The sequence below is a fragment of the Acomys russatus genome, chromosome 6 (genome assembly GCF_903995435.1).
Source record: "Acomys russatus chromosome 6, mAcoRus1.1, whole genome shotgun sequence".
Classification (NCBI taxonomy): Eukaryota; Metazoa; Chordata; class Mammalia; order Rodentia; family Muridae; genus Acomys; species Acomys russatus.
The window spans coordinates 43,357,477-43,379,911 of NC_067142.1; the positions used below are offsets into that span (position 1 = coordinate 43,357,477).

General features: G+C 34.6%; 1 pseudogene; it reads right to left on the reverse strand.

Annotated features, from left to right (window-relative positions):
• Positions 1-16,828: 16,828 nt before the first annotated feature.
• LOC127191083 (TIP41-like protein) lies at positions 16,829-17,755 on the reverse strand (annotated as a pseudogene).
• Positions 17,756-22,435: the final 4,680 nt, after the last annotated feature.

Sequence of the window (22,435 nt, forward strand, 5' to 3'; positions counted from 1 at the left end):
TCTAGTAACCCCTCACAGATTGTTTTCTCCTACCCTATAACACTTGTTTTTTTTTTCTTGTAAACAATATACTGCATGCACACTGACTTTGTTAAAGTGACTAACTGATTTCGATGAAGGAAACTTGAGACAATTTATTGAGATGCATTTTGTGAAATGGAGCTTTATATTGCAGATTTCAAGTCCACATGCATTTCAACCTTCCAAAATGAAATTTAGTATTAGTTTAAAATTGTAAAGGTTGTTGACAATTCATCTCAACAAAATAAAATCATATTTTGCATGCATTATTATACAGAAAATTGGGTTTATGGATTTATGGAGAAATGAATGATTGATAAGAAAAGGAGTACTGGATATCTATTTGGTTGAACTCAAAGAACATAAAACTTTATTACCTAACAAAGAAGGGATTCCATTAAATGCAGTGATTTACACACACACACACACACACACACACACACACACACACACACACACACACTACAGAAATACAGTTAAATACCCAATGTACCAGTGTTGGTAGTAGGGACATTTAATAACTGTTCCTGCAGTTTGAGCTCCTATAGAAATCCATGCAACTCATCTTCTTTCTGTAAATCCTAGATCAGACACAAAGCTAATGGTAGTAAAATTAGTTTCACTCACTAGTCATTTACTCCTTAAATAAAACCAACGCAGTGTTAGGTTATTCTTTCTAACCCTCTTCAAGATATTTAAAGAACTTGAAACATAAATAGTCTTCTGCCTACGGGAAAGCTATAGATAGAAACCTACTGGGTCCGAAACCCAGGAGAAGAATGAAAGTCTGGACAGCTCTTTTTATGTTATTTTTTGTAAATGGAACTTTCTCTAGAGAATCTTCTCTACTTATTTACAATTTCTCTTACCACACAAATCAATGTATTGTATGTATCATGGAATGATGTATGAACATTTGTACCTATTCAATGCAGGGGCAATGTTTTTCAAATACTTCTGCAATGAGGATTAAATACTTGCAGGTAACAAATGTTGACACTACATTCATCTAGAATGTTGATAGAAGCCGGAATCGTGGAAGGGTTTTAGTAAAATAGAAATAAGCTTGTGAGATCGAAAACATTACTCATGATATTATAACCTAAGGAGGATATTGTATATATGTTTTAGAAAAGATATCTAAATCACATCGCTATATTTTCTTCTTGTCACTGTAAAACACATCAAACATAGTATGGTTCATCCTTGAAAGAGTTTAATAATTGACAATGGCATAATATGACACCAATGAACATCCTGAATTACGTGGAGGAAAAACAACCGTACACAAAGAACTATAAAAACTGAGGAAAGCCGGTCACAGGAGAGGTGTGTCTCCCAGAGATGTGCACACTAGTTGGCTGCTCAGTGACACTCAGTCCATCCTGAAGAAATGCATACACTATACAGGTAGCAGTAGACAGGCTGAACAGATTTTATTCATGCATATTTATGCAAATACATATGCATGCAAAAACAATTAGTACAGAAAATCATGAACTTAAAAGACAGCAGGGAAGAATGTATAATATATACGAGGAAAAGGAAGAGAAATATGTTGTAATCAAATATAATATCAAAAGTAAAAATAAATTGAAAAGAGCTAAATAATGTATGGAAAAGCACTTTGTTACGATCATTATAGCTATTGCTTGAAATTAAACTCTTTCATTCTAATTCTTTATAAAATAATCCATGTCTTTGAAAGCAGATGGGATTTTACATGTGTGGTCTTTTTTTTACATGTATGATGGTCTTTGCAAACAGAAGGCACAAAGTGTATATGCACAGAGTATAAACTGTTAATGGATAAGATCCCTACAAGCATATCTGACCAATTTAGGATCTGTTGTATATTTAGTAATAATGTGCATTAGTTGTTTTGGCTAAAGTAATTTATAGAGTTATTGGACAATTTATGGAATTGGAATGAAAAGCACCTTTTACCCAAACATTTGTTGATCTGTGTTTTTAACTTAGAACTTTGTTACAGCCCAAATTGTTATTATGAGTCTTATGAAAGGCATAAAGTAACTATACTATAACTTTTGAACTGCGTAAGAATATAACTTTTAAACTGCTTGCTTACATTTGTTATTTTTCTTTTCTTTTTTAATTTTAAATTTCTTTTAAAAATATTTATTCATTTTACATCCCAATTGTATCTTGCTCCCTCATCTCTTCCATGGCCCCACCCTCTCTCCCTCTTCTCCCTCACCCTCCTCCCCTAGTCCTCAGAGAGGGGGCACAGTTTTCCTTTATCAACTGACCTCATCCTACGAAGTCTCCTCAGTACTGCCTGCATCCTCTTCCTCTGTGGCCTGGTAAGGCACCCCACCAGGGGGAAGTGATCAAGGAGCAGGAAATAGAGTTCTTGGCAGGAACAGCTCCTGCTTCCTTTACTAGGGGACTCGGAAGGAGACTGAGCTGCCTATTGGATACATCTGCGCCTCCTGCCTACAACCTCTCATGTTTGGTACTTATTTGATGTATGTTTTCTTTTCTGTCTTTCTTTTCTTTTTCTTTTTGTCAATTGGTAAACTTGATTTTTAGAATTTCTGTAATATACCATTTGAAAGTGCCATTATCAGAGAAGTCTGGGGTATAATGCCATTTTTTACTAGTACTTTATACCATGTTTTCTAAACTGTAACTCATACTTTTAAAAAATGTCTAGTTAGAAAATATCTTCTTTGTTCTGTATCCTAAATTGTACTCACTATGTGTGCTTCATACAAATTCCTTTCTGACTCCTTGAAGTTTATGAGTAAATAAAGTGACCTCATGTACTGATCTCAGAGCACTTATGTTTCATTTTACGCTTCCAAGAAGCTTTAATAGTCTGAAAGAATGAAATCATCAAAGAAGAACTTTAAGAAATACATTATAGAAAAAGAATGTGACCTCTGGAGATTATTTTTCCCCCTTATCTCCACAAAGGTGAGTGGTAGATAAGGTTTTATTCTACATTTTGCAGATACTGTCATTTTAAAAAGAACTTTGAAGAAGTTGGCAAAAACAAATTATTAAATATTGGTATTTATAAGTTATCATAAAGTACAAAATCTGAAGTGTGCAGTTTTTACAAATAAAAAGCATAGGGTTGGAAATATTGAATGTGTTTATAAATATGTTTATAAATGTCTGATGTTGTCCCTGGCAGTTGTCATCTTGAGGTTATTACGTGTAAGAGTGTTTTCCTGACTATCTTCTTCAAATGGTGCTTTTAACTTCAAACACTGATCATTGATACACTTGCTTTTCAAGTAATTTTAAAATTATTTTCCAATGTATTTATCTTTGAGTGTTTTCCCTGCATCTGCATTGTGAATCACATCTGTTATCAGTGGCTGAGGGAGTCAAAGGAGAGCATTGGATCTCCCGGAAATGGAGTTATAGGTAGCTATGACCCACCACATGAATCTGAAAACAAATGATCTTAATCATTGAACCTTTTCCTCAGCATCCAAAACATTTAATTATTGTTAATAGCATGCAATGTGACATTTTGGTGGAATATAACTAAAACCACAAAACACTATTAAAATGGGAGGACATAAAGCAAATACCATCAAATATACATAATGTTCTGAGTGGATGTGTAAATATATGTACTTATTTTCAGACTTAATAATTAATTGAGACTAGTTTTAAGATTCATAAAAATTATCATTTATGAGCATCAAGAGTTTTACTTTGAAAATGTCACATTATGCTGTGATGATATAAGATTTTATTTATTCATGATTCACTTAGAAAATTTGCAAATTTATGTCCTTATTAAAATGTAACTAATTTTCACAAAATTTTCACACTTCAGGAATGCAGGACATATAAACTACTCTGAAAAATATCTAGGCTAGATAGATATGTAAAACATTATGCAATCATATAGTTTATTTTAAGATTAAAATTAATGTAATGCTAATTTTAGACAGATGCTTTAAATTATAGAAGAAATAAATACGCCGCGATAAGTATTCATGTCAGAAAGCAGATAATTCAATGTCACACTTATAGAAGTCACCAGAATTTAGTGGTTGTGCCTATAGCACTTAAAATTTAAACCAGTAAGACACAAAGTGAGAAAAATTACTAAAACTAGAACTTAATTTTAAAAATTTGTATGTATTGGTGTTTGCATGTACATGTGAATGTATTTCTGTGCACATGGAAAGGTTCTCTGTGAATGTGTGTCTGAACATTTGTTTGAGTGTGTGTGTGTGTGTGTGTGTGTGTGTGTGTGTGTGTGTGTGTGTGTGTATGCGCGCGTCAGATTACCTAACACTTTCAGATGTTCATGTCTGGATAAAACCTCTGGAATACATTGAAATAATGATGCTTAAACCAATAACTGCAATGCAGTGTTAGAAATTTGGTGGTATAAGAGAATGAAGTAATAAACAAACTAGTAATTAATTAATTGAAAAATCATAATAATATATTTAGTGTTTTTCAAATTTTTCAATAATATACTGCACTGAAAGAATACATTAATCTTGAAAGTCAAGCATTTCGTATGAGTCTAAGCACAAGCATGCCCAAGGCTGATGTTTCATATGTTTATTATTATACTGTTAAGGATTTTTTGGTTATATTTATTTGTATACTTGTGTGTTTCTGATTGTGAGAGTGCAAACGCTTGGAAGTTTTCACAAAGCCAAAAGAGGGCTTTGGATCCTCTGAAGATAGAGGTACAGACAGTCTTGAACTTCCTAATATAAATGATGGTAACTGAACTCTAGTCCTCTGGATGAGCAGCAAGTGCTCTTAGCCACTACACTATATCTCCATATACTGTTTACTATTTTAATGTTTTGTTTTAGGATTTGAATATGGCTAGATAGTTCCTTTAGTAAAGGCCATAATTAATTTTATGTGATATATTTAAAGCTTTCGTCTGGGCTAAAATTGTGCAAAAAAATCATGCTTTATTAAACTCTTCTATTACCAATCTAGATTGAGAAATTAATATTTCAGTGGCCTGATAACTTTCTCTTCTTCCCTTTGTATTTACCTCAGAAAGTTGCCGTGGCCTTTGTGTAAATTTTAGGGTTAAAATATTTAATTAAACCAAAAGTTAGAAACACTAGAATAAAGGGACAGCTTCTTCAATAAATGGTGCTGGCCAAACTGGGTGGTTATATATAGGAAGATGAAAATAAATCCACACCCATCACTTTTCACAAAATTCAACTCCAGTTGGATTTTAAAAAACCCATAATTAAAATAGATACACTGACTCTGATAGAAGAGAAACTGTGGAATAGCCGTAAACTTATTGGCACAGAAGAGGACTTTCTGAACAGAGCACCATAATACAAGCACTAAAATCAACAACTAATGAGACCTCAATAAGCTGATAAGCTTCTGCACAGCAAATGACATTGTAAATTCAGACAAAGCAGCTACCTTCAGAATGGGGAAAGATTTTTACCACCTCAGCATCTGATAGAGGACTAATATCCAAAATATCTAAACAATGCAAGAAACTTGATATTAAAAAAAAAAAACAACTAAATGTTAAATAGTGTAGTATACATATATACGGAACATTCTCAAGAGGGGAAACTGAGAAACACTTAAAGAAATGTTTAACATTTTTATCCATTAGGCAAGTGAACAATCAAAACTCCCTCGATATTCCATCTTACATTTGTCAGAAACTTTAAGGTCAATAATAGACTAACAGTTCATGTTAACTAGGAGGTGGAATAAGGGAAACACTCCTCCACTGTTGATGGGAGTGCAGACACATAGAGCCAATAAGGAAAAGAAGTGGTAGTTCCTTAGAAAGATGGAAATTGATTTAGGAATCCAAATCTTGGGCATATGCCTAAAGTACTCTTCATTCTGCTACAAAGACACAGGCTTATGTCCATCACTTCTCTGGTCATAATAGCCAGAAACAGGACACAACCTAGATGTCCCCTGACAGAAGACTGGATAAAGATGTGGTACCATTTACACAATGGAGTTTTAATCTGCTCTTAGAAAATGGCATCATGAAGATTTAAGGAAAATAGATGGGACTAAAAAATATTTAATGAGGTAATCTAGACCACACACAAATAAATATGATATGTATTTGCTCATATCGGGATATCAGCTATTAAATAAATGATGATTAGTCTACAGCACGTGGATAGGGATACAGGAAGGAAACAGGAGAGACACATACATCTCCCTGGGAGAGAAAACCAAAATAGAATTAATGGGAGGACTGAGGCCAAGGACTGGGTGTCGGGGTTGAGATTAGGAGAATCACGGGGCAAAGGAGAAAAGAGGGGAAATTGAGGAAGGGAATAAGGGGAGAGACAGCTAGAGCTGAAGGTGATTTCAGGGGATGTATGGGATGCTAGTACAGCAGAACCTTCCTGAATATTTGAATGCAATCTAATGAAATTTCCATTTAATGCAGAAGACAGAGCCACACCTGGCCACTTCATGTCACCAAAAGAAGGTAAAAGTACCAGGATTGGGTATCATACATTTGTGTTGTTAGCTAAAAGGTTTCCATGGAAATTCCCAATTGACCCAAACAGTTGTCAAGAAAATAAGTTATTATCTATAAACTGATAGCAAGACCTCACTGCAGAACACAACATTCACATAACACATCAACCATGAAGAGGCTCAGTTAGTGCCTAAGTGGTAACTTCGCCCCCATGTTCTAGGTACTTTATAAGCTATCAAAAATTTCAAATATCAACTCTATCACAAAACCTGTAATCTTCAATCTTTACTGCCTGCAAATTATGCTACAGCAATAGTGAATCAAACATTATTTAAATACCCAACACATGTGTGATTGGACTTAAGGCCTATATAATAGGCTATTATAATAATATCCTGAATAAGATTGGCTTATTCAGCCATCATGAGAGATGTTTTCTCTTGCAGCCACACACACACACACACACACACACACACACACACACAGAGAGAGAGAGAGAGAGAGAGAGAGAGAGAGAGAGAGAGAGAGAGAGAGAGAAAGAGAGACACACACACACACACACACACAGAGACACACAGACACACAGACAGAGACAGAGAGACAGAGACAGAGAGAACCTTGCCACAGATAGATGGAGACTTCAGTAAAATTCCTCTTCTCAGAACTTGAGGACACCATGGAAGTGGAGAAAAAAGTCAGGTAGACAGGGAATGGAGGACACAAGGAGAGTAGCAGAAAAAAGTTCTGAGCAGAGCTATATGAACCCAGAGGCTGACCCAGCAGTCTCAGAGCCTCTATACATCCTCACAAGTCTTCTGCATATATACTATAGCTTTCAAATTAGTACTTTTCTGAGTGTGTGAAAGAGTGGTTCTTGGGCTCTTATATTTTTCTGTTTTCTTGTTTTGTCCAACTTTTATGTAACTTTTTGTTGATCTATTATGTGTTTCTTATGTTCATTGTTATCGTTTAGAAACCTTTTCTAATGTGAGATAGAATGGGAGTGATTCCGGATGGAAAGAAAGTGGAGAGACCTGGGAGGAATAGAGGGAGGGGAAAGTGCATTAGATCACGCTGTATAAAAAAATACTCTGTGTTTATTAAAAGAAAAAAAAACAAAGTGATCATCCAAAATGTTAAAACAATAAACAAAGAAATAAATGAACACTGAAGAAATATCTAGCCAATTTTACATAACAGTCTTATTCATCAAGCCATCACAAGTGCAAGATAAATTCTCCTATAAAATCGTGAGCCTGCTCAGATGTACTGGACACTCTTCCTGGTACAACTATGCATATACTTTTCCAGCAGCAGGTTAGTGAACTTGAGTGATTATCTGCTCAACTGTATTTGGCTTTGATTACTTCTGCATTTCAGTGAAGAAAGGTACAGATTATTTTTGTTCTTATATTTTCTAGGATATAGATGGATGCATTACACTGAAAGAAGACAACTCTCTGTGAACAGCTATGCATTGTACAGAACAAAATGTTAAATTATACTTGTGTGAGGTGTTTTAGTTTGTATACTGCTCATTATGAAAGATCTTGGTGTTATAAATGCTGTTTTAAAAGCATATATGCAGGTATCACATTTTAATTGAAAATTGATAGTTAAAATAATGTCACAGATTCTGATATTCTGACAACTGCTATGACTTTCAGCAATAAGCTGCCTTGTGTCTCTGAAGAATTTCATGTTTGCTTCCAGCATTCACAAAAGTGTGTGCTTGAAAAAGCATGCTTTCAACATTTTTCTCAATTATTCTTCAGTCCCTAAAATATAGAATTTCAAGTGGAAGTACTTGTACTTAAAGTTACCAAGCACTTCAAAATTCTCTCTCTATTGTTTTGATTCTGAAAAGATGATTTTTAAAGTTCCTACAGCACTCTAGCTCTTGATTGTTTGTTGAATTGTGAATTTACAACATTGCCATTATTTCTTAGCTAAAACTGCTGCTTTTTTGAGTCATCATATAACAGATAGAAGTGCAAGCAATGGGCAGATCCCTAGACAATTTAAATATATTTACTGTAAAGAACACAGATTGCTACCCTGAATATCTTGAAAATTGTTATTTTTTAATTTTTTTATTTTATTTTTGTTTTTTTTAATTTTTTTTATTAATTTATTCTGGTTACATCTCAATGTTTATCCCATCCCTTGTATCCTCCCAGTCCTCCCCCCCCCATTTTCCCATTATTCCCCTCCCCTATGACTGTTCCTGAGGGGGATTACCTCCCCCTGTATATTCTCATAGGGTATCAAGTCTCTTCTTGGCTACCAGCTGTCCTTCCTCTGAGTGCCACCAGGTCTCCCCCTCCAGGGGACATGGTCAAATGTGAGGCACCAGAGTACGTGAGAAAGTCATATCACACTCTCCACTCAACTGTGGAGAATATTCTGACCATTGGCTAGATCTGCAAAGGGGTTTAAAGTTTACCTCCTGTATTGCCCTTGGCTGGTGCCTTAGTTTGAGCGGGACCCCTGGGCCCAAATCTGCCTATCATATTGTTCTACTTGTAGATTTCTAGGACCCTCTGTATTCTTTTATTTTGCTATTCTCCCATGCGTCTCTCATTTAGAGTCCCAATAGGATGCAAAATAAGACAACAGGTATGGCTTTTTGTTAATAATTCTTTGCTAACCAGAATATGACTCCAGGATCACCAATTTATTTTGGAGCTTTATCTAAATGATGTGTACTTTATGTATGATAACGTCTCAAGTGTTACTCATTCATTTGCCACTTTTACTCCAATTTTAAGCTATTGTTAGTGGTTGACTTACTACATGGCTCATTCTATCCTTGGTTATGTACTCTAGGTTCACTTTCTAGAACAGTTATTTTTCTGTAAGTATGGAAGCTGTAATCATGGGATTTACAGGTCAAGACTCACATGCTATCAGGAATGCTTAAAGGATAGCAACCAAAGTCATGAGCTTTGAGGTCTCTGGAAAAAAATATACTTAGGACTTTGTTCTTATCCTTTGTAAAACAGAGAAAGCAATGTCTATATAATATTTAGCACTGGAGGCCATGTTTTAAATACACTATGAATCTAGCCACCAAACCTAAGTGAATTTGACCTTCTTGATATACTAAATGTTAATATTAAAAAAAAAAAGACAAGAACTTAAGCTTTATTGCTTATCATCATGATGGTTGAGGAAGCTATTAAGTTATCACTCTAAAATGGGGCACTAATAGATGAGAAACGAAGGTAACACTTAGGAATGTCTGTGCTTTCTATTTAATTACAACTTAAAGATGCTTAAAGTGTAAAGGCTGTTAATTTTCAAAAATCAAAAGGAAGGAAATCAATATAAGTTAACATATTTAATTGTTTTCCCTGCTGGGATTCATAATTCTTCTTTGAAATTTTTCACTGTAATTTAAAAATTATCAAAAAACTCCTTTTATACTGTTAGTACCAGCATGTTATTTCTAGTTCTCAAACTAATAAACCCTTTTGCACAATACACTGTCAATTCCTGGGATCAGATGTCTTAATGCAGGGTATGTAATGTGTTCTCCACATTGCCTTGGTCCATTCTTTGATGCAGAGTCCTGGAGCTTGCTTAAAGGATTTGACTAATTAGTTATGGAATAAATGAAGACTGTAAGTGCTGAAACACCCATTGCTTGGTCTAGATATACAAGCAGCTTCCTTCAATAGCCAGTTTACCTACATGAAAATGTAGATATTTTATGGAATGTGGATGTCACAAGGTATTTCCATGCTTGAGACAAATCATTTGCTATAAGAAAGTGTAACTTTAATAACAGTGGAAATTATTCTATTTTTGTTTAGCAATGATAAATTATAGCACTTTTAATTAAATCATGCTTTATAAAAATATTTGATGATGAAAATATCACTTTTAGATATTACTTTTGTATTCGTTTTGGAGTATATATGTGTGGCTTTGTATAAATTAATAGGTTAGTAGTTTTTTTGGATTTTTTTGTTGTTTATTTCTTGTGGTACCTGGATTGACCTGCTAGACTTTTACTTTGACAACCACTGTTCTACTACTGAGATACATTGCTAGACCATGCATGTTAGTTTTATATTATCTTTAAGTATAAAGTAGCCAATTCTAATTTACATGTTTTCAATAATAATGATTAATTTTATTATTGATTTAATGTAGATAGTATATAAGATTATTGAGAAGTAAACAATAAATACTTGATATTTAATTATGTGTTCATAAGAAAAGTTAGAATAACACACAGAGAATTATATATGCACACATATACCTACATACACATATATGAATGCATGCATATGTACATACACACATAAAATATAAACAGAATCATATATAGCATACACACAAAGTGTCCTAGGATCAGGACCAGGCCTTATGTATACTAGATAACAAACTTATTGTGGGTCCAGGACCCATTCATGACCAATATCTTATATTATTTTAAGGGAAAAGCTGCATATTATAGAAACCTGGAGAAGTGATTTGTTGTTGCTGCTGCTGTTCTGTTTTTATTCATTTTATAATGCACTACATTTTAAATATAAATTACGATGTGTGTAAGTTTATGTGTATTTGTGTGTCATGTATGTATATATGTAGTGCTGTGTATTTGTGTGTGTGTGTGTGTGTGTGTGTGTGTGTGTGTGTGTGTCTTCCGTGCATGTAAAGGAGAACTCAGCAGCATAGGAAGCATCAGATACTCTGAAACTGGAGTCACAGGTGGTTGTAAGCTTCATGATCTGGGAATTGGGAATAAATTTGGATCCTTTAGAAAACTAGCAGCATTCTTAAGTGCTGAGACCTCTTTTTAGTTTGTATGTATTCATTGCTTAAAAGAGAAGCTTTTCATTGTATTTAAAAATGAGTCAATGCCTTAGTTTGAGTGGGACCCCTGGGCCCAAATCTGCCTACCATAATGTTCTACTTGTAGGTTTCTAGGACCCTCTGGATCCTTCTACTTTGCTATTCTCCCATGCTTCTCTCATCTGAGTGGAGAGTGGGGTATGACTTTCACACGAACTCTGGTGCCTCATATTTGACCATGTCCCCTGGAGGGGGAGACCTGGTGGCACTCAGAGAAAGGATAGCGGGTTACCAAGAAGAGACTTGATACCCTATGAGCATATACAGGGCAAGGAAATCCCCCTCAGGAACAGTCATAGGGGAGGGGAATAAGGGGAAAATGGGAGGGAGGGAAAAATGGGAGGATACAAGGGATGGGATAACCATTGAGATGTAACAAGAATGAATTAATAAAAAAATTTTTTTTAATTAATAAAAAATTTTTAAAAAGAATGAGTCAATGTTTCACATACACAGCACACATAGATTGAAATAAGCTCTAGATTATATAAACTTATATTATCAAATTAAAAATCTGTAGATCCTAATTCATTCATTGTAATTGAAAACTATTCCTAGTTGTAACATTTAGGAAATTTTTAGGTTTTTTTGAGAACATTATATGTGGCTATATATATATATATATTATGAAAGGTGTGCCTCTCTAAATTAAGCATTTGTTATTTGTCTCTAATATATATGGATGTCATTAGATATAATGTATTACTTCTGTGATGTGCTGATACTCAATGTGATATATTTGTGGTTCACTTATGTTAATTCATTTGGCTATTTTTTTGTATATATAGTGTGTATAAAAATATTATCCTGTGTATTTAAATGCCTGAGACTATGGGGAAACATCTCATTCAAACTACCCCAAAACATAAAAACTTTCTAAACAGTTAGAAAATAAAGTACTATTATAGGAGCTTTATAAATATAAACATATTCACATGGAATAGAGTTTCAGTAGAGTTACTGCATTATGGGGCAACAATGCCTCTCTTAGATTACACCCAGTGTCATGAGTTGGTTAGTTCTACTAGTGATGTCCTTTGACCCCCAAATATTACAGGCTATTGTATTTGCTTTAGTTTATTCTCTAGAATTTGAAGTTAAGAGCCTTTGGCTGTTGGCTTATAATTCCTGGTTATGAGGTCTGCCCTCACTAAAAGAGATATAACTAGTGAAACTCCCCTGGAGAAGACTGATCTTCCCTTTCTCAAGAAGTACTGATTGCAAATAGCTTCTTTGTTAGGGGTGAGATTTTTCATGCACTTCATTTTGAAGTGCTGATACATGATGGGCAAATAGACTATGGGCAGTAGAAGACACGTTTTATTTTTCACTTCATCCAGAATACAAAAAAACTATCATATATAAACTACTTAAATTACCAAAGCCCTGCTTCTTTTCATAAATGCAGTCTACTATGCTGCTTATACTATTACCAAGTAGATAATTACCATCACTAATAAAATTAAGGAAATAAGAACCATTCGGGGCTGGAGAGACGGCTCAGAGGTTTGGAACACTCTTTGCTCTTCCAAAGGTCCTAATTTCAGTTCCCATCTACCACATGGTGCTCACAACCATCTATAATGGTATCTGGTGCCCTCTTCTGGCATGCAGGTGTACATGCAAGCAGAAAGTAAATACATCCTTGAAAAAAGTATGATACATTTATATCAATATCATTATGCGTAAGCCTCAGTTTAGTTTACATCCTATCAATATTATCATGTTTTCTTTAAAATTGATGGGGTATGAACAGGTAAGTTTGTGGTAATTACGTACATTCAGAAAATATAATCAAAGCCCTAGTAGAGTTGAAAATTATGTATAATTATTTTTATTCTAAAAATTGATATTCTACAGGGCCAATTTATAATTCATCTTATTAGAATTTGGCATCTCAAAAATTCAAACACATCTTTGTTTGAATTAATATCCTATGACAATATCAAATACCAGGGAAACACTACTTGTATATAATGGACAGTGGATATTCAGTTGTAGGGGTCAGGCTCTGTGATCTGTTGGCTCTGGTCCTTAAGTTCCCTAAGTAACTCAGGTCGTCATGTTAGTGATCAGCTGTGAGTGGAAAGATGCTTATCTTATGTCCTGGGAGGAAATAGAGGGAGAAACTTGATGAGTTGAGATGTCACTCTCTCTTCTATGAAAGCCACCTAAGAATCAGCATGTCTTCAACTACACTCTGTCCTGAAAAGACTTTTGTTGGTAACATGCCCAAAGTAATGGCAGATGTATCTTTTTAAATCTATGTATTATATAGATTATATGCATACATTTATATATGTATATATACATACATGCATATATGGAGAGATTGTTAACATCTCAGTAATATATGTCCAAAGGCACATTCATGTTTTCAGATGTAAATGATTTTGTGTAAAGAAAAAAGGCATTTCTCTTTCCTCTCTTTAAATAGGCATGCCTTCCTTTCCAATTTACCTTTAAAAGTTAAAATTTGAGCACCTTATTTCAAAGTCAAAAGGTAAAAAAACAAAACAACAAACATTTACTGACAGTAAATGACTACTGAAGAAATAAACAGGAAAGGTGCAAAGGCCTGGATTGAAATATGGATTATATTTCATGCTGAAACTATTGCAGTACCTGTTCCTTCTCCCTGTCCCCAACCTATCTCTTTTCTACTTGTGGAGAGAGGTAAAAAATATATTGCAGATATATGGCACAGCACCTGAGCCTGGTTTCAATTTTAGAATTGTGAAGTGCCTATTAATTAAAAACAGCACCCTCCAGTGTTCTGCGATGAAAGCAATAGAGTGCTCATGGGAATAAACACTGCTTCTACTGTCAATGTGTTGAGTAGTCTAAGAAAATCAATCTTTGTCTGGTTCATTCCCTCAAATCTACATATCTGAATATTATGGGATGACATTTTTGATTTTTTTCTTTTCTAAGAAAACGTTTCAGAAATAACAAAATCACAGGCTATTAATTTTGATAATTGAACTTTTAAAAGGAAGATTAATATGATAGATGTGGGAAGGAAACCCAAGACTTAGCTGCTCATGTGCAGCTACAGGACCACATTGGACTAATGAAATCTATCTCTACCATTCCAATACCAAAAAAGTGGTTTCCATATAATGTTCAAAAACAGTCTATTGTGCCAAATTAGACATGACTCAATTCATCTCTGGCTCTCTGAACTTAGTTTCCTTCAGCAAAAGTTCAGCAATTATTAAATGTGAGTATGTTAAACTGTTTGGATTTTATATACTTCAACCATCTTCCAGTTCTACATAGAGGAGTTTTAAGGGCAATTTGTGACCTGCACAGCAATCACCTCTTTTTTGTTTGTTTGTTTGTTTGTTAGTTTTTTGTTATAGACAGAGAAGTTTCCTGTGGAATACATCTTCCTCAAGGGCTTTATGATCACTGGCTGGTCCAAGAAGGTCAGCACTGAAGTAGATAGTTCTCTAGATAATATACTCATAATTTAACTGTACAAGTGTTTGTCTAGAAGATAAAGGGCTTTCCAGTAATTTGTCATAATATTTTAAGGGATGAGTATACATTTTCTCTGTGACTATGGATAGCAATCTCACTATTACAGTATATATAAATGACAGTCATTTTCTCCTGATAAATAATTTTTCACATCTGGACTTTGTTTTTCTGTACAAAAGAATATTGATTCCCTAGAGTTTGTTGTATGCAGCGTTGAAGTCTACTCATGAACTCTCCCGTAAGAAGTATTACAACTCTTCTTATAGCTTGAAAAAAAATACTTTTTCCTGATATACTTAAACCTATTTAACCTTGTTTAAATAGTTTAATATGCATAATAGCATGGTATGTCACTTCCCCATGTGATTTCAGTAGGAACCTCTGTTCCTGGTCAATGTGTTATTGTTATGCTTTCATACCTTAATGTGTTTTGTGTTCCACATATATGAAAACTTGAAATAAGTTCAGATATAAGAGCCTTTATTTTAGCAAAAATGAAATGGCTTAATTAATTTATTTGCTTACAAAACTTTATTTTAATTTTTAGTGAATATCAGTTTCTTGGGGATAAAGAATACTCTGACAGTCCTACTATGTTACAGGGTTGACTGCATAGATGTCATGAAAACATGTCTTCAAACAGTTGGAATATATTTAATCATTTTGGAAAGTCCTACTGAAAACAAGTTTTATACATTATACTTCTGATATATTTTAAGAATATGTGAAATGACTACTAATACATCATCAAGCTGATCATATGTCTGGCCAAAGTAATATAGGAAGTTGATGATTAAATTTTTACAAAGCTCCACCCAAATATGAAAAGGCACAGCTAATTGGGGGCTACTGTGAGAGGAAGAATCAGCTGCCTTCAGGAACAAGCTCTCCATGTTTTAATTGGATTATTTGGTTTGGTGGTGTTTAATTTCTTGACTTCTTTACATATTTTGGATATTTGCCCCTGATCTGATGTAGGGTTGGTGAAGATTTTGGAGAAAAAAAGGCAATCCAGAGAGAGAGAGCATCTCTGTGACAAGGGTGACTCTTGGCAGTCTATGGGTTGAAACATATTTGGTTTTATTACCTTTCTGTAAATAATTGAATTAATAAGATGATTTCAATTTACCATTGAATGACTTTTGTGGATTAAAAACTGTGACACACATGTAATGTCTTAGAAAACAGATCATCACAGAATTACTTGCACAATGGGATTACTTCATTGTTGATAACATAAGTAGATGATCAATAGTGAAATCATAATTCCCTGAAGTATACTCAATGCCTTTTTTTCCCCCTAAGGAATTTATGTAAATAGGTTTGTGTCCTATAGAGAAGAACTAGACAGTAATGCATGCAGGCATTTTTAAGTAGTTTTGGCAAAATAACCTGGAAAGAACATAGAAACTGAGGCCATATGTAATGGGCTTAGATTGCCTGATGAACTAATGCACTATTTAGTGTAAGAATATTCAATTTACAAAACAATATAATTGATTAAGAATTCACAATTACTGAATTATTTGTGAGTAGATTACAAACATTAAAATCAATCATATTTTTACTGATTATATAGTAAACTATTAATTATTATCATATCTTTCATAAAATACCTAAAATAAATTTTACACATAAAATAAAATATAAAGGTTTATAAAATGAAGAAATAAATTTCTTAACTATATAATTTTATAATTCTAAAACCCTTAAATTGTAATGCTTTATACCTGAATTTAATTTATGCAAACACAATCATATGCATACACATACATATAGTACCACATGGTTCACATACATTTTTATAAATGTAATATGTAACTTTATAAATTATCACATACATTTGTCATATTTATAGTACTTTGATTTAATTTTATATTCAATGAAATCAATAAATTACAGAACATTCAATCTCAATGTGTATTTCTAAATATATGGTAGATTGGGGGATTTGAAACAGACAGTATTAATAGTTGAGTGGAACCTATCTACAAAAAATCATTTATTTTCCTTCAAGGCTACAGAAAATCTGATCATAAGCAAGGAAATTAATTTTCTTAATAAGAATACCCTTACAAATAGCCAAGGTGTCCAGTCAGATTCCAAAGTGAAAGTATGCCATATCTCCTGTGATTCCGAGGTCATATTTTCTGAGTCCGCAGGGTTAGGATCAATTCTTTCCAGAAATATTAGCTTCTCAAAAATGCCTCCTTGATTGGTAAATAGTGTGATATTTCATTAGGTTCCATGAAAATGAAAGGCGGGACATGCATTGTATTAGCAACTCTGCTCTCTGGAGATGTATATTCTCCCAACATGTAGGTCTCATCAGCGTCATGGTAAAGCCTTGTGTCATTCATTCTAATGAGCACCCCACCTACAATCAAGAAAAACTGCAGCAGCAGGAAAGAGCTGGAAGTCACTATTCTAATCTTCACACTCAGGCTGCAAACTCCGTGATCATGCAATTAATCTTCAAACAGCAGAGCTTCAAATTTTTTCATCTGTTCTCTGGCTTTCAGTTTCTTCAAATCCATATGATCTGTGTAGGTACAATCTTTAACTTAAAATTCTCCAAGTAACGTTCCTTTACACTCTGTTGTATAGATCCAGTCATATAGTTAAATAACTTCTTTGGAGTGCTCACCCTCTGTCCTACTCTCCTGTCCCTCTTCAGCACAAACTACTTTAAGCATTGTTTACCCATCTCAGTGCATCTGTAACACTGAACTCAATTCCAAAGCCAGTGCCATGCTGGATCCTTAGAACATTGTCAGCAAACATCATTTCAGAGATGGATGGCATAGACAGTCCATCAGCTAATTTGTCCATATCCACAGACTTCATCATGTGGGTCTTGGCCACTGGCACATTCCAAGTTCCGAAAGAGAAGTTCTGGTGACTGCTTTGAAAGCCGGGGATCATATTGGCAGAAGCTGAGCCACAGGGGAACGTGCCTGCAGCAACCTTCACGGTGCTGCCGTCCCTTGAAATTTGTTTAGTTTTTTGTTTTTAGTAACTTTAAAAATATATTGTCCAGTTCTTCACTAGAGATTTTAGAATGTTTTTGTTAACATTATGTATAAACATCTCTCAAATTTTCAAAGCTAAATATTTCAAGCTGGTAAACATACAGACAAATATTTCATAATTTTCCCACACAGGTCCTTAATTAAGAAATAAGAAGAACAATGGATTGCCATCAGTTTATGGGTTTTGATAATCAGGAAAAACTCCTGTGAGTTTCAGATCCATGACTACTGGAGTAACCAAGAATATCAGGGTGTTCTGTGTATTTGGCCTTCATTTAATCAAAGCTACCTTTGTCCAATATAATTTCATTAGTTAAACTAATTAAATAAACAAAAAAGAGATGATACTGGAATTAAACTGTACATAGGACATATAACTAATGAATAAATACTATTTTCATTTCACATGTTTCTTGTTAACTTATATGTATATGAAACAAGTCCCTCCCCTCCATGTGCATATGTGCTCATCTATACTCTAATTCTTTAACTAATGTTTGACTTATAAACACTGTGCATATAAGAATTCAACTAAGAGTTAGTTTAGCTTACCTCACATAACCAGCTATATCATGATTTGTTTTGGGTTGTTGAAAATAAGGATAGAAGATCCTATCTTCCTGACACTTGTGGCAGAAGCACCACAAACAGGCCTCTAATGTTTTAATATAAAAAAAAAAAAGTCATTGTATTTCATAAACATTTATAAACTTGACATTTGTTTACAAAAGGAAATATAAATCAATATTTTTGTGCATGTGGGAAACTCAAAAAAAGACAATAAGCTCCCATCTTTGTGAATACCACATTACACCTTTCATGTGTTGATAGAGCTCAATATATTAACCTGAACATGAAAATGAATAGGCATATTCCCTTCTTGACAAAAGAGGCTAATGGAACTTACCCAGCTAAAACTTTTCACATTAAATTGAAATTATACCTTTAAATCTCAGAGGTAGTGATAGGTAGGCATACCTCTTCTATGTTAAGACACAGCAAATATATTGACCAAACCAAAGATTTATAAGATGTCATCTAAAGCACTCACTCTAACAATAAAGGAGACAGCAGGATGGTGAAATGATGGTTGAGATTCATAATAAATCTCATGGTACCATAATAATTCCATAGCAGTTAGGTGCCCTGTACCACACTGTGTCAGGTATCCCATCATGTTGTATTTTAAGACAATAATTGTTTATCCTAGGTATTGCTGTTCCATCTTCATGGTTTGAAGTTATAAATAAATATAAATAACACAATGTTTACTGAAAGAAAAGGAAAGATCCAGTGAAGTAAATCTACCTGTAAGCTTTAGAGATTGCTTGTTTCACTTCTTACTAATTAAAAATAAGAGGACAACAACAAATTATAAAAACCATGTTAGTTTTTGTCTATGAAAATTAGTAAAATTCAAGTGACACCACATGCTGGTGAGGATGTGGAGAGAGAGGAACACTCTTTCATTGCTGGTGGGAATGCAAACTGGTACAGCCACTTTGGGAATCTATCTGACACTATATCAGAAAACTGGGAATAGGGCTTCCTCAAGACCCAGCTGTTCCACTCCTTGGAATATACCCAGAAGATGCTCCAGCACACAAGAAAATTTGCTCAACCATGTTCATAGTCGCCTTATTCATAATAGCCAGAACGTGGAAACAGCTTAAGTGTCCATCAGTAGAAGAATGGATAAAGAAACTGTGGTACATTTACACTATGGAATACTACTCAGCTAATAAAAACATGGACTTCCTGAAATTTCTGGACAAATGGATTGAATTAGAAATGATCATAATGAGTGAGTTAACCCAGAAGCAGAAAGAGTCAAATGGTATATACTCACTTATATCTGGACACTAGCCCAAGGAGCATGTCCCATGGAAGTCTTAACTTACCAGGAAAGTGGGAAAGAGGAGGACGACATCCTACTGGCACTCTAGGTAAGAGAAGCAAGAGAGATGTGGAAATAGAAGGATCCAGAGGGTCCTAGAAACCCACAAGAAGAACATTATGATGGACAGATCTGAATCCAGGGTTCCTGCACAAACTATGTCACCAGTCAAGTAAAATTCATGCAGTAAACTTCGAACCCCTACCCAGATGTAGCCAATGCACAGGACATTATCCATAGTTGAGTGGAGAGTAGGGGCAGACTTTCACACGAACCCTGGTGCCCCGTATTTGACCACCTCCCCTGGATGGGGAGACCTGGTGGCAATCAGAGGAAGGACAGCAGCCTACCAAGAAGAGACTTGATACCCTATGAACATGTACAGGGGGAGGAAGTCCCCTTCAGTCACAGTCATAGGGGAGGAGAGTAAGGGGAAAATGGGAGGAAGAGAGGAAGGGAGGATAAAAGGGATGGGACAATAATTGAGATGTAATATGAATAAATTAACAAAATATATTTAAAATTAAAACAAATTAAATTAAAATCAAGAAAATTATTAATTGTATGAGCTAGTAAATCTTTGAACCAAATAAGTATTAGTTACTAATACAAGCTTGACCCAAGTATCATTAGATTTTTTTTGTACTTATTTATATTTCAAAAGAAATTTTAAGCCTCTAACTTGATGAAGACTTGTTCCCCTCCATCAAGAATGCATTTATATTTTGCATTTCCTTGTTTTAGCTTTTGTTACCCATCTCTGTGGATGGTCTTAAGACTTCTGGGCAAATAAAAATAACTATTTTAGAAAAGCTACCTGTATACTTGTATTTCCTTTAGATTTGAACTTTGAAAAAAAAATTTAGGATTCAAGCCTTTGACATTAATGATTAGAAGTGGATTGAATAGTAGTAATCCCAAATCTATGTCCACCTTGAAGCTCAAAATGTGATCTTATTTGAAATAAGAGATATCATAGCTATATTCAACTTAAGAGATTTTAGCCTTTGAGATAGTGACTCATTCATTTCTGGCTGACTCCCTACTTCCTTTATAATAAATGACTTTGAACTTCTGCCCCTTTTTTCCCTACTGCTTAAGTGCTTTGCTTCTGTGCTGCTGGACATAGTATTCATGCTAGGTGAGCAGTACACAAACTGAGCTACTAACAATTTAGTTATAGATCTTGAGATAAAACTCATCTTGGATTTAAGTGGTCTCTGGATTAGATGATTCATATTCTCATAAAAAATAAGAAACTCATGAAAAAGAATAAATGAATAAGCTACAGGGTATATCTACAAAGTAAAAGTCAATCTGAATTGTCAGCAAATATGACTCTGTAAGAGGACCATCTTTCTCCATAGGCTTCAAAATTATATCCTTATCTCCATTATGTGGCTTCTGGCACTGCTTATGGACACACATGCACAAACACACACACACACACACACACACACACACACACACACACACACACCCTGCAAGACACATTCAGGCACACCAAAAGGCACAGACATGCACACACAACACAAGAAATACACATACAAACACACACACACTCACACCTCAAGGCACACACACACAAATACACATACAGAGACACACACACAGAGCAAGCAAAATGTAAAAACTATGAATTTTTTTTGCTTCATAGCATTTCTTCCAAAATCCTACTCTAATTAAGTAGAATTCATTTATGTACTTGCAAGTTTTTTAGAAATATAATTTAGAATATTAAAAAATAAAGATAACTATGAATAGTAAAAACTTGTAGATCTTTGGAGAAAATTATCAAATAAGGATCAGTTACTAATCAAACTTGACTTGTAGATCTTTTTTAAAAAGATTATCAAATGTGGCAAACCAGCCACATGTCAAAAGAGGATGAAGATAGGGAATTATAGGGAGAGTGTTGGGGAGGAGAACAAGAGTGGATATCAGAGTGATCTGGGCAGAGCAGGCAGTGGGAGGTGAGTTGTATGGGAAAGAGGAGGGAAACTGAAGGGGTCATCTCTTAGATGAGTTGTAGATCTGCTACCTGCTTGGCTTTTAGGAGGATATGAGATAGCACTAGCTGAGACTCCTGGTTGCAGGGGGACATGAAGACTGAAGAGGCCACCTCCTAGCCAAGCAAGATTTCCAATGAAGGGACAGGGACTCCAACACGCCCACAAAGCCTTTGACCCAAAATTTACCCTGTCTATAAGATGTGCATGAATAAATATGGATCAGAGAATGAGGGAATGTCCAAGCAATGTCTGGTACAACCTGAGACCCATCCCACAGAAGAGAGCTAACTCCTGACAATATTAATGATCCTCTGCTATGCTTGCAGATGAGAGCCTAGCTTAACTGTCCTTTGAGAGACTGCACCCAACAGTGGATCAAAACAGATGCTGAAAACACAGCTAAACACTAGACAGAGATCAGTGAGTCCTGTAGAGGAGTGTGGGGACAGAATTTCTCAAGAAGACAGTGTCAAACTAACCTGGTCCCATAGAGGCTTACAGATACCTAAGAACCAACCAAAGAGCATGCATGGATTGGCCCTAGGCCCATGGGTATATGAAACTGACGGACCTAGGCACAAAAGAGATATGTGTTTTTTTCTTTCTTATATGAATTTACTGATATGTATGTAAATGCATACTTAGAGTAAACCACCACAACATT